The sequence below is a fragment of the Ovis canadensis genome, chromosome 24 (assembly GCF_042477335.2).
Source record: "Ovis canadensis isolate MfBH-ARS-UI-01 breed Bighorn chromosome 24, ARS-UI_OviCan_v2, whole genome shotgun sequence".
Taxonomy (NCBI): Eukaryota; Metazoa; Chordata; class Mammalia; order Artiodactyla; family Bovidae; genus Ovis; species Ovis canadensis.
Window position 1 is genome coordinate 30,177,117 of NC_091268.1, and position 17,166 is coordinate 30,194,282.

At 40.7% G+C, this 17,166-nt stretch overlaps 1 long non-coding RNA gene across 2 annotated transcripts in view; it reads left to right on the top strand.

Moving 5' to 3' along the window:
- The window catches only part of LOC138429083 (uncharacterized), a 100,331-nt gene extending 94,405 nt beyond the window's left edge, over nt 1–5,926 (top strand). The window contains exon 6 of one of the 2 annotated variants that reach the window (XR_011252674.1): nt 4,141–5,926. This is a non-coding gene — a long non-coding RNA (uncharacterized lncRNA). The remainder of the gene's footprint in view (nt 1–4,140) is intronic. The other variant, XR_011252673.1, reaches the window with a different exon arrangement.
- The last annotated feature ends 11,240 nt before the right edge of the window (nt 5,927–17,166 follow it).

The window sequence follows — 17,166 nt, forward strand, 5'->3', positions numbered from 1 at the left end:
TGGTTTGGAGTGGGACACAATTCCATTTAGGAGAAGAACCAAGACCCATTCCCAGATGATGCTGTGATTTTTTTTTTTGAAATAGTCATCAAAATTCACATTTGTCAAGAGGCACATGAAAAGGTCTTAATGTGTGTATGTGTATATATATATTACATCTTGTATACAAAGGAATATTACTCAGCCACAGAAAAGAATGAATTTTTCCCATTTGTAACGGCATCATTGGGCTTGAAGGCTGTCATGCTTAGTGAAATAATTCAGACAGAGAAAGGCAAATACTGTATATTATCACTTATATGTGGAGTCTAAAAAATAAAACAAACTAGTAAACATAACAAAAAAAGAAACAGACTCACAGATGAAGAGAACAAACTGGTGGTTATTAGTGGGGAGAGGGAAGCAGGGAGGGGCAAGATAAGGGTGGAGAATTAAGAGGTGCAACCTACTATGTGTAAAATAAGTTACAAAGATAGATTGCACAGTGCAGGGAATATAGGCAATGTGTTACATTAACTATGAATGGAATATAATCTTTAAAAATTGTAAATCAAAAAGAAATTGAAAATCACTGTGTTGTATGCCTGAAACTTACATAATATTGTGACTCAACTAGACCTCAATGAAAAATCCATGTTTGCATGTGTTGGGGGCTCCTTGGTCTTCCCCTATGACCCCTCAAGAGAAACTGTGATGGTAGAAAATACTCAGTCAGATAGTCCCAGGATTCCTGGGGGGGACTCTGTCTCCTGTGTGGCCTTAGACACAGATTTATTATCCATAAAATACCCAGCTAGCAGTGATGTTGTGAAGAGTAAACGAGATGATGCCTTGAGCCTAGGTCACGTGCACTGTGGAAATGCACAGTCTGGGCTTGTCTGGTGTTCTGGCACATTGTAGTTGCTTAAAATAGGTTTCTCTTCTCAGAGTAACTCTGGTATATTGTCACTTCTGTCTTGGACTGCAAACCATTTTGCTGATCTCTGGTCTCAGCCACAGCTTCCAGCCTCTTAGATTCTGAAGCGCTGGAATCAAGGTCTCTGCTACAGTGCTTCTGATCAAGGCTTTGGATGCTCCAGGCTTCTGGGTGCTCAGGTATGGGACAGAGTTGGGTTCAAAGCCTTGTTCTGCCACTTTGTGAGTTGCTTACTTAATCTTTTGGATCCTGTGTCATCTGTAAAATGGAACCAATATGTTCTCCTCAACATTGTTGTACAGTTTAAATTAGATAATGCAGTTTAGTCCAGGAACTATCCCACAGTGAAAGGAGAGCCAACACCGAATGATGTCTTTAATGATCTCAAGGAAGAACCCCATCCTTGCGGCCGTTTGGTCAGGGCTTTTTAGTGATTCTCAATAGTTAAGTCAACAGGCAGCGCTGCCGCGGCCACCTCCATTTGATGGCTCCAGGCTGGGTCCATTCGTGCCCTTAGATCTTGGCTCTTGTGTCCAGCTTTCTGGTGCTCACTGCGGGCTGTGAAGATGAGCCGAATTGAAGGAGTGAGTGTCGCATGCCCCTGTGATTATGGTAGGGTTTGATGCGGGATCCCTGTGGTCTGATGGTGATGTTTAGAGATGGATGTCGGGTTTGTGAGTGGAGTGCCGGGTACCTTGGACAGTATTACAGCTTGCTTGTAAATTCACTGCAGAGCTCCTCCTTGCTGTTCTGAAAATGACATCCCTCCCTCCCTTCCCTCTGTCTGGCAGGAGCTGAGGTTGCCATTAGTGTTATTTACCAGACATTTCCAACTTCCTCATTCTCAGTCCTTGGCTAGGCTTATATTTCCTCATCTACTTTAAAACTGGATATGGCCCTGAGACCTCCTGTGGTCCCAGTAAACCTCCACTGACAGGTAAGAAAGCGGTGTTTGCACTATCTACTGACATCTGGGGTTTGCTTGTTAGTTCAGCATCACTGATGTATCCTGACCCACACACCCAGCGGATGCTTGCAAGACCCACAAGGTGGGGGACTCTGCCTGGTTTGTTCACCATCCCAGTCCCAGGACCTAGCATAGTGCCCAGCACATCTAAGTAGTTGATCAATACTTGCTGAAGAATGAAAGAAAGGCCTTGGAACCACCAGATCTGTTTGATTCTGTTTTTATCACTCATCAGCTACAGGAACTTTGGCAATTCACTTAACCTTCATAATTCTTAAATTTTCTAATTCTTGCAGTGGGAGTGTTGTTCCTTGAAATGTTACTGCAGGATTTATTCTGATAATGTGGAAGTTTCTGGCACACAGCGGGTACCCAATACATGATGGTTAACAAAAGTCTTTTGCTTTGAACAGAGAAGGAAGATGGATGCAGGAGAGGAGACAGAACCTGTTTAAGTATTTCTTTCTGTAAGAAGGACTAGGGTGGGAAGGGGCTTGTGGGCAGCACTGATGAGGAAAGAGACCCCAGTGACAAGCGGGTTGGAAACAAGGAGTTGGGGGAGGGACTGATGGAGGAGATTCATGCAGATCTCGCTGTCTCCAGAGTCCAAGAGAACTAATTCAAATGGTACAAAATATCCCCAAATATTTGAGCAGAAGCCATAGCTAGTACGTTTTTAATTATGCTGCCAATAAAGATTCCTGGGCAGAACGGTCTTCGATGCATAGTAATGTTTTGCAATGTTTTTAGTAATTGGGTTAAGATAATTTATTAGAGTCCTGACTGGATGTGTTTCAATAATTGCTAAGAGTGGAATATTAGCCTTCCCTCCCTGAATGCAAATCACTCCCCAATGGGCCAAAGCATTGGAGAATAGAGTTCTGAATATGGAAACCATTTGGAGACAAATTCTGAGGGCTGACCATAGCGTCAATGTGAACACTGACTTTAAGCTGCACTTGGAGGCTCCCTGAGCTGCAAGCCCTGTGTTGGGGGCCTGTTCTGCTGGTGGGGTCACAGGCTGTAGCAGGTTGATCTCCTACAGTTTCTGTTAAAGGAAACCTGAGTGCAGATGGGAGGTGAGGAGGGTTGGCCAGGGCCCCGCTGAGGTCACAAGTGGCATGAGAGACAGAGCTAATGGCTGAAACAGATTTCCCTCATCTCTGTTTTCTCTGCTGAGCTTGTTGGGGGAGACAACAAGCTAATCCTCTTTAAGAAAAATAATCAGCAGAAGTATTAACAGAGGAATTGAGAGGATGAGGGTCTTGCTGGGGGGTGGGGCATGTTTGCAATCAAGATTTAAAAGTAATAAACTTCCTAAGGTTAATTTGGTTTTTCTGGCAAGAGCACAGCACTAGGAAAAAAACTCCAGTAAAAGTTTCACATTGTTGGAAATAACGATAACCATGAGAGATGCACATGTGCGATGTTGATAGTGCCTGACGGGTGCTGTAGGCAACTCACTCAATCGTCACTGCAGCGCAATGAGTGGAGGTGCTATTATCCCCACCAAGCATTTGCATCTTGGAGAAATGAAGCATGTTGGCTAAGGTCTCCCTTTTTAACAAGCAGAGGAGCCAGAGTTTGAATCAAGACCTTGGAACCCTGAACTCCTGCATTGGATCACCAGACCCTATTCCACTTAACAGTCGCTGTGTTTTGGGTCTGTTACATGCGCTGGTCCATTTAACTGTTGAAATGTTCATTCAGATGTCTGTCACTGCAGTTTGGAAGACAAGGAACAGAGGAGTAAGATCTGTGGATGTCTGATTGGTGGTGAGGTTGGTGTTAATGAGAAGGGTGGTAATGATTTAAGTAGGAGTGGGAAGGGAGATTGGGTGTGAGAGGCAGAGAAAATTTTAAAAAGTTTTAGACCTAGAAAAATACCCATAGACCTTAACTTGCTCATTCATAAAATGAGTCTGATAATTGCACCAGCTTCAAAAGTACTTAGTGCCATGCTTGACACAGAAGTGCTTAAATATTGGGTATTAATATTGCTCGTAGGGGATAATAATTGGGATATTCTGAATACTTAAGAAATGTGAAAGCACAATAATTGTTCACTTCCATTTGGAAAGTTGATTAACCTACATCTTCAAAGAGTAAATAAACCTTTGTAAATATATTCCCAGCACAGGGAAAAAAATTAAGACATAATAGCCAACTGTAGGTCCACAGGAAAGAATGAAAGTCACTGTATCCTGATGTTAATTGCAAAATAACCTGAGTCTGACCTTTATTCTTCCACTTTTAGATCTCTTGGGGCTGCCTGGGGATAGATATGTTCATGGAAGGCCATGAAAAACACAAGTAAGAATGGGGTTGCTGTGCAGAGTTACACTTTCCATCGCCCTGAGTGTGGACAGCATCTTTTGTCATCCACACAAGTGTGCAAGATAGGTAAAGAGGAGAGTACGATGCCTGCTGTACAGGTGAACAATGACATTTAAAGAGGACAGGGGACTTTCTTATGATTGCAGAATGACCAAGGGCTAGAGGCTAAAGCCTAAAGTCTTCTTCACTGGGGACTTCACTGGAGTTCCAGGGGTTGAGAATCTGCCTTCCAATACAGGGGGCACCGATTCCATCCCTGGTTGGGGAATGACGATCCCACATGCTGCGGAGTAACTAAGTCCATGCACCACAGCTGCTGAGTCCATGTGCTCGAGAGCCTGCACTCCGCAACTGGAGAAAGCCCCCACGCCCCAGCAAAAACGTAGTCCTGCCAAAATGAAAGATAGAGTCTTCTCACTTCGGATCTCCTGAACTTTTCTCATCCTTCCCAAGAATCCTGGGAGAAGGAAGTGGGTCCTAAATTGGGAGCTGGACTTGTTGGAATTGTCATGAATCTGTCACCGTCCCCACTGTCACCATCACCACGGGACCCGCTGTGAAAACTGACGCTATTACCACCATCACAGTCAAGGCAGTTCTACCAGAGGAGCTCTCATATCAGCTGAGAGATTGTTCATCAGTCCCCTCATCCTCCCCCAGTGAAGAAGGAGAGTCTGTACAAAAAGGGGTAGTTACAGTGTCCCCCAAAGTTTCCTGATAGATAATAAATTATGAAGAGAACATTCTTTGCTGTGTAATTAATGGAAATTTACCAGTTTTAAGCTTCCTCTGGGAAATTTTCCATGTCAAATGAATTTGTCGATGGGGCTCGAGAGGGAGGCTATCACAGGAGTTCCAATGTGTACTTCTTCATTAGTCGGCTGCTGGAGGTTAAATTTTTAGTCACATCTTTCGATGGCTTTGATCTCTCATGACAGTGTTAACTCTATTTGCTCCTTGGTATCACTCTGGTATTTTAAAATAGTCTTTTGAGATAGCCTGGCTAATTATTTTGCTGGAAGTTTAATTAAATCTTGTCACAGAGGAATATGCTGTCTTGGGGAATGGCTGCTAAACATAAGTCAAATTGCTAAGAAAAAGGCAGGCAGAGAAGATCTATATGCCTACAAAGAGTCGTGCAGAAGATAGATTTCAATATGAAAAGACACGTGATTGATCGAAGTTCAAATCTGTTTCTTTGAACTATTCCAAGATTGTTTTAATTTTATATTTGGAGCCAGATGTCATCCATCAATTCATGTTTTTATTTAGTTCTACTCTGGGATCATAACAATAAATAAATAACAATAAATAGACAAGATCACCTCCTTCATGGGGCACATAGTTATGGTAGGGGAGGAATACAGACAGAAGTGTTGTGTTTTAAATATAGAAAGTCAGATGTACAAGAATATTCATTGGGGTGGTGTTGGTGGTGGGAAAATTCTGGGGGAAAAAAACCCTTCTAAAAGAATGAAGTAGGTTCAACGTATTATAAGGAATGCTCTCCAAGATATATTTAAGAAGAAAGAAAAGGAACTGAATAGTATAGAAAAGGGAGTGACAAAGTTTTTCTTAAAAGGTCAGACGGTAACTATAATATTTTATGATCTGTTATGATCTGTGCTTTCCTCATGTGAAAGTATCAATAGACAACATATAAAGGGCTAAGCATGTGTTTCAATAAAACTTTATGCATACTAGAATTTGAGTTTCAAAAATTTTTCATAGGTCACAAAATGCTGCTCTTTTTTTCCCCCAGTCATTAAAAATGATAAAAATCATTCTGGGTTTGCTGGCCATACCAAAAACAGGAGGCACGCTGGATTTGACTTGGAGCCATAGTTTTGCATACCCCTGATGTAGAATATGTTGTCACTTGTGTATAGATGCACTCTCACACACCACACACACATACCTATACACACCAAATATGATAGGTGTAATGTGTTTGAAATACCTCTTGAACAAACCTCAACAAATTTAAGAGGAGGGAAGTTGACCACATCTGACCACAATGACATGGAACTAGAAATCAGTCACAGAAAGAGAAAGGAGAGAACATGATTACATGGAGACTAAAAAACATGCTACTAAAAACCAGTGGGTCAATGATGAAATCAAGGATACAATTTGAAAACACCTTGAGAAAAATGAAAACACAACCATACAAAATCTACAGCGTGGAACAAAAGCAGTTCTTAGAGGGAAGCACATAGTGACACAGACTCTCCTCAAAAAAACAAGAGAAATCTCAAATAAACAACAGTACATACCACCCAAAGAATTAGAGAAAAGAGTGAACAAAACCTAAGGTCAGCAGAAGAAAGAAAATAACAAATATCCGAGAGGAAATAAATAAAACAGAGATTGAAATACCTCTTGGGGATTCATTATTCCCTCAGAAGCCAATTTCTTTCTTCATGGCACCCTTTGGGTTATGAAGCTAAGCCACAGGGCTTTTGTCCTGGAGGAGAGAGCCACATGGAATGGAACAGAGAGATTCAGTCTTGAGTCTCAAAGATGACATTTCTTTTTTGCCCCAATGAATGGCAAGAAAGCAATCTTTGAAGCCAAACTTCACTGAGATGAAATTTTGTATATTTTTTTGTTTGCCCTTTCTAAACTCCAAAAAGCTCTTTACACACCAGGGTGCAAGCCTGGCCAACAGAGAGCATGGAGTTTCATAACCAATCATGGTGTCCTGCTTGCTGGAGGTGCTACAGGAAGCCCCTCTGGTCCTGAAGGAGCAACAGAGATGATGGGAAGGAGAAAGATCTGTGTGTCTCAAATGCATGCTTCCTGATGGATGCACCAGAAGTAGCATTAGAATCAGGAAGATAAATCTGGGGGGTCTTTCAGAGCTTGGTAGGGCACTTTCCTGATTTCCTGCAGTTCAGAGTAAATATTTTCACACTCTTGGCATTTGCCAGAGAGGAGTATGGGGGAATGGGTTCCCTGAAGCTGTGTGTCTAGAGGTCCCTAAGAGTTCCAGCAGGGGGATGTGAAGATACTGGGGGAACTTATGGACCATCTGGGATCAGAGCCAGGAGGGCTCAGAAGATACAGACTTGGCAACAAGAGGTAAGTGGCCCAAACTACAGGTGGGTCTGGGGATAATAGTACAAACGTTGAGAGGCTGCCTTCCCATCTAGAGACACCAGAGACAGGCCAGTCCCGGCCATACTGTTGCGGGTGCCAGAAAAGTCCAGAAGGATGTCAGGTGGGCCTGAGGGTTCTGTCCTCCTCTGAGGACATGTACATGTTCTTCTGACCTGGGGTGACTTCTTGTGGAAGATAGCAACAGCTTTGGTATGGAGTTTGAACCTCAGACTTGATTGAATACTATTCCTAAAAAGTCTGAACCAACTTTTTTAAACATCCTGATATGAGGATATAAAAAGAAAACAACAAACAACTGTCACATTATGTTAATAAGGCCTAGTCCAGTAATGGCACATTGAGTGGCCTGGCAGTGAAATCTTTTCAGTCCTGGGAATGATCATTCCTAGCACTATGGGGCAAAATGGTCATGAAATGCCCTTCATACTATGGTCAAATTTATGACCCTGAAAGGACCCTGCTAACTGAAAATTGGCCCTTGCCTCCCATCTCTATAAGGATTAAATCATGAGCCACTGCAGCTGCTGACCTTCAACATCCCCTGAAAGGAGTTCAGGGTGGGGATCAGGAATGAGGCACTCTGTGCTCTGGGGAAAACTGGCAGAACAGGCCTTCAGATAGATATTTTCAGAAGATTTTATGAGTCCAAATTCTTGCATCTTTTCATATCCAGAAAAGCACTAAAATCACTAGTGTGACATCTGCTTTGGCCATGGAGGAGAGAAATGCTTTGGAAGTAAACACGGAGTAACTGTGACAGTAATCTGTGCCAGACTCAGGAACCACCAGCTCTTCTCAAAGCAGAGAAGTCTGCTGGAGTTGTAACCGAGCAGGACGTTGTGGATAACTCTGTCAAGTTTAAGATTAAACCTTGTTACTGAACCTTTGTTCCTTTTCTTGTTCAAAACTTGTCCTCCTCAAGATTGAGAATGTCAAAGAAAAGGGGGAGAATTGTAACCGAGCAGGACCCAGTGGGGCCTTCCCAGGACAAACGATGCCCCACACCCTCTACTTTAGCTCCTCTCTGAAGTCCCTTGATAATAGCATTTGATGAACATTTCTAAGCTGTTTTACAGATATGAAAACCCCACCTAATGGAAGATGTTAACTACTTGATGACCAAGAGCACGTAGCCCCCAGACCCCCCAGACTTCTGGGAGCCTAAGGGTTGGGAATGATAACTCCTGTGACAGCACCCTGCTACCTCACCATCAGCTAATCAGGGATTTGTGCATGAGGTGACCACAGACCCTACGATCTGCCTGTCTCTCCTGGCCTTTAAAAATGCTCTTCCAAAACCCTTCAGGGAGCTCAGGTTTTTGAGACCCTGAGCCACCCTTCTCCTTGCTTGGTCCTGCAATAAACCCTTCTCTGCTCCAAACTCAAAAACAAAACAAACAATCCCACCTCTCCCCCAAACCTGGCACATTTGCTGTTTTCACATTACGGGTGGAATGGGGCACTGGGCAAGACTAAGTTGGGGAACATAAAGTTTGCTAATTTTAAAACAGATTTTATTTTATTTTTAAAGCTGTTTAGGTTTACGGCAAAGTTGAGAGGAAGATACAGAGATTTACTGTGCACTTCTGCCGCAGTGCGCAGCCTCCCTCGTGATCAACACCACTCAGCGAAGTACTACATTTTTAAAAAATAAGGTTGAACCTATATAAACATCAAAATCATCCAAAGTTCATGGTTTACCTTAGGGTTCACTCTCGGTGTTGTGCATTCTGTGGGTTTTGACAAAAGTGTAATGATATGTCCCTGGTGGCTCAGACGGTAAAGAATCTGCCTCATACGTGGGAGACTCAGCTTCAATCCCTGGGTTGGGAAGATCCCCTGGAGAAAGGAAGGGTAACCCACTCCAGTATTCTTTCTTGTCTGGAGAATTCCATGACAGAGGAGCCTGGCAAGCTACAGTCCATGGGGTTGCAAACACTTGGACACGACTGAGTGACTAACACTTTTAACTTTTTTCACTTCGTGATGACATGTTCCACCTTTATAATATACAGAGTATTATCAATGCCCTAAAATCCTCTGTGTCCTGCTGATTCATCTCACTCACCAACTGTACCCCTAGCAATCACAGATCGTTTTGTCATTTCTGCCTTTTCCAGAATATCATAGAGTTGGAAGCTCACAGTATGAATGAAGCCCTTTCAGATGGGCTTCTTTCATTTTGTAATACACATCAAAGATTCCTCTATGTCTTTTCATGGCTAAATAATGCATTTCCTTTTCATGCTAATAATATTTCATTGTTTGCATGAAATTTAGGCTATTTATTCATTCACCTGGGGCTTCCCAGGTGGTGCTAGTGGTAAGGAACCCACGTACCAGTGCAGGACACATAAGAGACTTTGGTTTGGTCCCTGAGTCAGAAAGATCTCCTGGAGGAGGGCATGGCACCCCACTCCAGCATTCTTGCCTGAAGAATCCCATGGAGCCTGGCAGGCAGGCTGCAGTCCTTAGGACTGCAAAGAGTCAAAGACAACTGAAACAACTTAGCACACAGGCATTCATTCACCTGCTGAAAAGTGAAAGTGAAAGCGTTACTTGCTCAGTCATTTCCGGCTCTGTAATCCCATCAGCAATAGCCTGCCAGAGTCCTCTGTCCATGGGATTCTCTAGGCAAGAATACTGGAAAAGCCCTCACCTACTGAAGGACATCCTATTTGCTTTTAAGTTTTGGCAATTATGAATAAAGATGCCATAAACCTCCACATGCAAGTTTATGTATAAAGATAAGTTTTTGACCCCTTTGGGTAAATACCAAGGAGAGTAGGGGAAACCACTAGACCATTCAGGTATGACCTAAATCAAATACTTTATGATTATATAGTGGAAGTGACCTATAGATTCAAGAGATTAGATCTGATAGAGTACCTGAAGAACTATGGATGGAGGTTTGTGACATTGTACAGGAGGCGGTGATCAAGATCATCCCCAAGAAAAAGAAATGCAAAAAGGCAAAATAGTTGTCTGAGGACGCCTTACAAATAGCTGAGAAAAGAAGAGAAACTAAAGGGAAACGAGAAAAGGAAAGATATACCCATCTGAAAGCAGAGTTCCAAAGAATAGCAAGGAGAGATAAGAAAGCCTGCCTCAGTGATCAGTGCAAAGAATTGCTAGCAAAGTAATGCTCAAAATTCTCCAATCAAGGCTTCAACAGTACATGAACTGAGAACTTCTAGACGTTCAAGCTGGATTTAGGAAAGGCAAAGGAATGAGAGATCAAATTGCCAACATCCGCTGGATCATAGAAAAAGCAAGAGAGTTCTAGAAAAACATCTACTTCTGCTTTATTGACTATGCCAAAGCCTTTGACTGCATGGATCACAACAAACTGTGGAAAATTCTTCAAGAGATGGGAATACCAGACCACCTGACCTGCCTCCTGAGAAATCTGTATGCAGGTCAAGAAGCAACAGTTAGAACTGGACATAGAACAATGGACTGGTTCCATATTGGGAAAGGAGTATGTCAAGGCTGTATATTGTCACCCTGCTTATTTAACTTCTATGCAGAGTATATCATATGAAATCCTGGACTGGATGAAGTACAAGCTGGAATCAAGATTGCCGGGAGAAATATCAATAACCTCAGATACACAGATGACACCACCCTTATGGCAGAAAGTGAAGAGGAACTAAAGAGCCTCTTGATGAAAGTGAAATAGGAAAGTGAAAAAGCTGATTTAAAACTCAACATTCAAAAAACAAAGATCATGGCATCCAGTCTCATCACTTCATGGAAATAGATGGGGAAACAATGGAAAGTGTGACAGACTTTATCTTTTTGGGCTCCAAAATCACTCTGGATGGTGGCTGCAGCCATGAAATTAAAAGACACTTGCTCCTTGGAAGAAAAGCTATGACCAACCTAGACAGCATATGAAAAAGCAGAGACATCACTTTATCCACAAAGTCTGTCTAGTCAAAGCTCTAGTTTTATCAGTAGTCATGTATGGATGTGAAAGCTGGACCAAAAAGAAAGCTTAGCACCAAAGAATTGATGCTTTTGAACTGTGGTGTTGGAGAATACTCTTGAGAGTCCCTTGGACTGCAAGGAGATCAAACCAGTCAATCTGAAAGGAAATCAACCCTGAATATTCATTGGAAGAACTGACGCTGAAGCTGAAACTCCAATACTTGGACCACCTGATGCAAAGAACTGACTCATTGGAAATGAGCCTGATGCTGGGGAAGATTGAAGGCAGGAGAAGGGGACGACAGAGCATGAGATGGTTGGATGGCGTCATTGACTCGATGGACATGAGTGTGAGTAACCTCTGGGAGTTGGTGATGGACAGGGAAGCCTGGCATGCTGCAGTCCATGGGGTCACAAAGAGCTGGATATGACTGAGGGACTGAACTGAACTGATGAGTTTTTGACTCCTTTGGGTAAATACCAAGAAGTGAGATTGCTGGATCACATGGTAAAATTATGGTTAGCTGCATAAGAAACTGCCAAACTGTCTTCCAAGGAATTTTTCCACTTTGCATTCCCACCAGCAATGAATTAGTGTTCCTGTTGCTGCACATCCTTGTCAGTGTTGTAGGTTCTGGTCATTTTAATAGGTATATAACAGGATCTCACTGTTTCTTTAGTGTACATTTCCCTGAAGACAAATGATGTGGAGCCTCTTTTTATACGCTCATTTGCTGCTTGTCTGTCTTCTTTGCTGAGGTGTCTGTTGAGACTTTGACCCATTCTTTAATCAAGTTGTTTGCTTTCTTATTGCTGAGTTTTAAGGGTTCCTTGTATGCTTTGGATTATAGTCTTTAATCAAATGTTTCTTTTGCAAATATTTTCTCCCAGTCTGTAGCTTGTCTTCTCACAGGATTGAAGTTTTTAATTGAACAAAGTCCAGCTTATCAGTTATTTCTTTCATGGATTGTGTCTTTTTTTTTTTTAAATTTTTAGTTTTTTATTTTTTAAATTTTAAAATCTTTAATTCTTACATGCATTCCCAAACATGAACCCCCCTCCCACCTCCCTCCCCAGAACATCAGACATAGACTGGCGATTCAATTCACATGATAGTATACATGTTAGAATGTCATTCTCCCAAATCATCCCACCCTCTCCCTCTCCCTCTGAGTCCAAAAGTCCGTTATACACATCTGTGTCTCTTTCCCTGTCTTGCATACAGGGTCGTCATTGCCATCTTCCTAAATTCCATATATATGTGTTAGTATACTGTATTGGTGTTTTTCTTTCTGGCTTACTTCACTCTGTATAATCGGCTCCAGTTTCATCCATCTCATCAGAACTGATTCAAATGAATTCTTTTTAACGGCTGAGTAATACTCCATTGTGTACATGTACCACAGCTTTCTTATCCATTCATCTGCTGATGGACATCTAGGTTGTTTCCATGTCCTGGCTATTATAAACAGTGCTGCGATGAACATTGGGGTACATGTGTCTCTTTCAATTCTGGTTTCCTCGGTGTGTATGCCCAGAAGTGGGATTGCTGGGTCATAAGGTAGTTCTATTTGCAATTTTTTAAGGAATCTCCACACTGTTCTCCATAGTGGCTGTACTAGTTTGCATTCCCACCAACAGTGTAGGAGGGTTCCCTTTTCTCCACACCCTCTCCAGCATTTATTGCTTGCAGATTTTTGGATCGCAGACATTCTGACTGGTGTGAAGTGGTACCTCATTGTGGTTTTGATTTGCATTTCTCTAATAATGAGTGATGTTGAGCATCTTTTCATGTGTTTGTTAGCCATCCGTATGTCTTCTTTGGAGAAATGTCTATTTAGTTCTTTGGCCCATTTTTTGATTGGGTCGTTTATTTTTCTGGAGTTGAGCTGCAGAAGTTGCTTGTATATTTTTGAGATTAGTTGTTTGTCAGTTGCTTCATTTGCTATTATTTTCTCCCATTCAGATGGCTGTCTTTTCACCTTGCTTATATTTTCCTTTGTTGTGCAGAAGCTTTTAATTTTAATTAGATCCCATTTGTTTATTTTTGCTTTTATTTCCAGCATTCTGGGAGGTGGATCATAGAGGATCCTGCTGTGATTTATGTCTGAGAGTGTTTTGCCTATGTTCTCCTCTAGGAGTTTTATAGTTTCTGATCTTACATTTAGATCTTTAATCCATTTTGAGTTTATTTTTGTGTGCGGTGTTAGAAAGTGATCTAGTTTCATTCTTTTACAAGTGGTTGACCAGTTTTCCCAGCACCACTTGTTAAAGAGATTGTCTTTACTCCATTGTATATTCTTGCCTCCTTTGTCAAAGATAAGGTGTCCATATGTGTGTGGATTTATCTCTGGGCTTTCTATTTTGTTCCATTGATCTATATGTCTGTCTTTGTGCCAGTACCATACTGTCTTGATGACTGTGGCTTTGTAGTAGAGCCTGAGGTCAGGCAAGTTGATTCCTCCAGTTCCATTCTTCTTTCTCAAGATTGCTTTGGCTATTCGAGGTTTTTTGTATTTCCATACAAATCTTGAAATTATTTGTTCTAGTTCTGTGAAAAATGTGGCTGGTAGCTTGATAGGGATTGCATTGAATTTGTAAATTGCTTTGGGTAGTATACTCATTTTCACTATATTGATTCTTCCAATCCATGATCATGGTATATTTCTCCATCTATTAGTGTCCTCTTTGATTTCTTTCATCAGTGTTTTATAGTTTTCTATATATAGGTCTTTATTTTCTTTAGGTAGATATATTCCTAAGTATTTTATTCTTTTCGTTGCAATGGTGAATGGAATTGTTTCCTTAATTTCTTTTTCTACTTTCTCATTATTCGTGTATAGGAATGCAAGGGATTTCTGTGTGTTGATTTTATATCCTGCAACTTTACTATATTCATTGATGATCTCTAGTAATTTTCTGGTGGAGTCTTTAGGGTTTTCCATGTAGAGGATCATGTCATCTGCAAACAGTGAGAGTTTTACTTCTTCTTTTCCAATTTGGATTCCTTTTATTTCTTTTTCTGCTCTGATTGCTGTGGCCAAAACTTCCAGAACTATGTTGAATAGTAGCGGTGAAAGTGGACACCCTTGTCTTGTTCCTGACTTTAGGGGAAATGCTTTCAATTTTTCACCATTGAGGATAATGTTTGCTGTGGGTTTGTCATAGATAGCTTTTATTATGTTGAGATATGTTCCTTCTATTCCTGCTTTCTGGAGAGTTTTTATCATAAATGGATGTTGAATTTTGTCAAAGGCCTTCTCTGCATCTATTGAGATAATCATATGGTTTTTATTTTTCAATTTGTTAATGTGGTGAATTACATTGATTGATTTGCGGATATTGAAGAATCCTTGCATCCCTGGGATAAAGCCCACTTGGTCATGATGTATGATCTTTTTAATGTGTTGTTGGATTCTGGTTGCTAGAATTTTGTTGAGGATTTTTGCATCTATGTTCATCAGAGATATTGGCCTGTAGTTTTCTTTTTTTGTGACATCTTTGTCAGGTTTTGGTATTAGGGTGATGGTGGCCTCATAGAATGAGTTTGGAAGTTTACCTTCCTCTGCAATTTTCTGGAAGAGTTTGAGTAGGATAGGTGTTAGCTCTTCTCGAAATTTTTGGTAGAATTCAGCTGCGAAGCCATCTGGACCTGGGCTTTTGTTTGCTGGAAGATTTCTGATTACAGTATCAATTTCTGTGCTTGTGATGGGTCTGTTAAGATTTTCTATTTCTTCCTGGTTCAGTTTTGGAAAATTGTACTTTTCTAAGAATTTGTCCATTTCTTCCACGTTGTCCATTTTATTGGCATACAACTGCTGATAGTAGTCTCTTATGATCCTTTGTATTTCTGTGTTGTCTGTTGTGATCTCTCCATTTTCATTTCTAATTTTATTGATTTGATTTTTCTCTCTTTGCTTCTTGATGAGTCTGGCTAATGGTTTGTCAATTTTATTTATCCTTTCAAAGAACCAGCTTTTGGCTTTGTTGATTTTTGCTATGGTCTCTTTTGTTTCTTTTGCATTTATTTCTGCCCTAATTTTTTAAGATTTCTTTCCTTCTACTAACTCTGGGGTTCTCCAACTCTTCGTTTTCTAGTTGCTTTAGTTGTAGAGTTAGGTTATTTATTTGACTTTTTGCTTGTTTCTTGAGGTATGCCTGTATTGCTATGAACTTTCCTCTTAGCACTGCTTTTATAGTGTCCCACAGGTTTTGGGTTGTTGTGTTTTCATTTTCATTAGTTTCTATGCATATTTTGATTTCTTTTTTGATTTCTTCTGTGATTTGTTGGTTATTCAGAAGTGTGTTGTTCAACCTCCATATGTTAGAATTTTTAATAGTTTTTCTCCTGTAATTGAGATCTAATCTTAATGCATTATGGTCAGAAAAGATGCTTGGAATGATTTCGATTTTTTTGAATTTATCAAGTTTAGATTTATGGCCCAGGATGTGATCTATCCTAGAGAAGGTTCCATGAGCACTTGAAAAAAAGGTGAAATTCGTTGTTTTGGGGTGAAATGTCCTATAGATATCAATTAGGTCTAACTGATCTAATGTATCATTTAAAGTTTGCGTTTCTTTGTTAATTTTCTGTTTAGTTGATCTGTCCATAGGTGTGAGTGGGGTATTAAAGTCTCCCACTATTATTGTGTTATTGTTGATTTCCCCTTTCATACTTGTTAGCATTTGTCTTACATATTGCGGTGCTCCTATATTGGGTGCATATATATTTATAATTGTTATATCTTCTTCTTGGATTGTTCCTTTGATCATTATGTAGTGGCCTTCTTTGTCTCTTTTCACAGCCTTTGTTTTAAAGTCTATTTTATCGGATATGAGTATTGCCACTCCTGCTTTCTTTTGGTCTCTATTCGCGTGGTATATCTTTTTCCAGCCCTTCACTTTCAGTCTGTATGTGTCCCTTGTTTTGAGGTGGGTCTCTTGTAAGCAGCATATAGAGGGGTCTTGTTTTTGTATCCATTCGGCCAGTCTTTGTCTTTTGGTTGGGGTGTTCAACCCATTTACGTTTAAGGTAATTATTGATAAGTATGATCCCGTTACCATTTACTTTATTGTTTTGGGTTCGGGTTTATACACCCTTTTCATGTTTCCTGTCTAGAGGATATCCTTTAGAATTTGTTGGAGAGCTGGTTTGGTGGTGCTGAATTCTCTCAGCTTTTGCTTGTCTGTAAAGCTTTTGATTTCTCCTTCGTATTTGAATGAGATCCTTGCTGGGTACAGTAATCTGGGCTGTAGGTTATTGTCTTTCATCACTTTAAGTATGTCTTGCCATTCCCTCCTGGCCTGAAGAGTTTCTATTGACAGATCAGCTGTTATCCTTATGGGAATCCCCTTGTGTGTTATTTGTTGTTTTTCCCTTGCTGCTTTTAATATTTGTTCTTTGTGTTTGATCTTTGTTAATTTGATTAATATGTGTCTTGGGGTGTTTCGCCTTGGGTTTATCCTATTTGGGACTCTCTGTGTTTCTTGGACTTGGGTGATTATTTCCTTCCCCATTTTAGGGAAGTTTTCAACTATTATCTCCTCAAGGATTTTCTCATGATCTTTCTTTCTGTCTTCTTCTTCTGGGACTCCTATAATTCGAATGTTGGAGCGTTTCATATTGTCCTGGAGGTCTCTGAGATTGTCCTCGTTTCTTTTAATTCGTTTTTCTTGTTTCCTCTCTGATTCATTTATTTCTACCATTCTATCTTCTATTTCACTAATCCTATCTTCTGCCTCCGTTATTCTACTATTTGTTGCCTCCAGAGTGTTTCTGATCTCATTTATTGTGTTATTCATTATATTTTGACTCTTTTTTATTTCTTCTAGGTCCTTGTTAAACCTTTCTTGCATCTTCTCAATCCTTGTCTCTAGGCTATTTATCTGT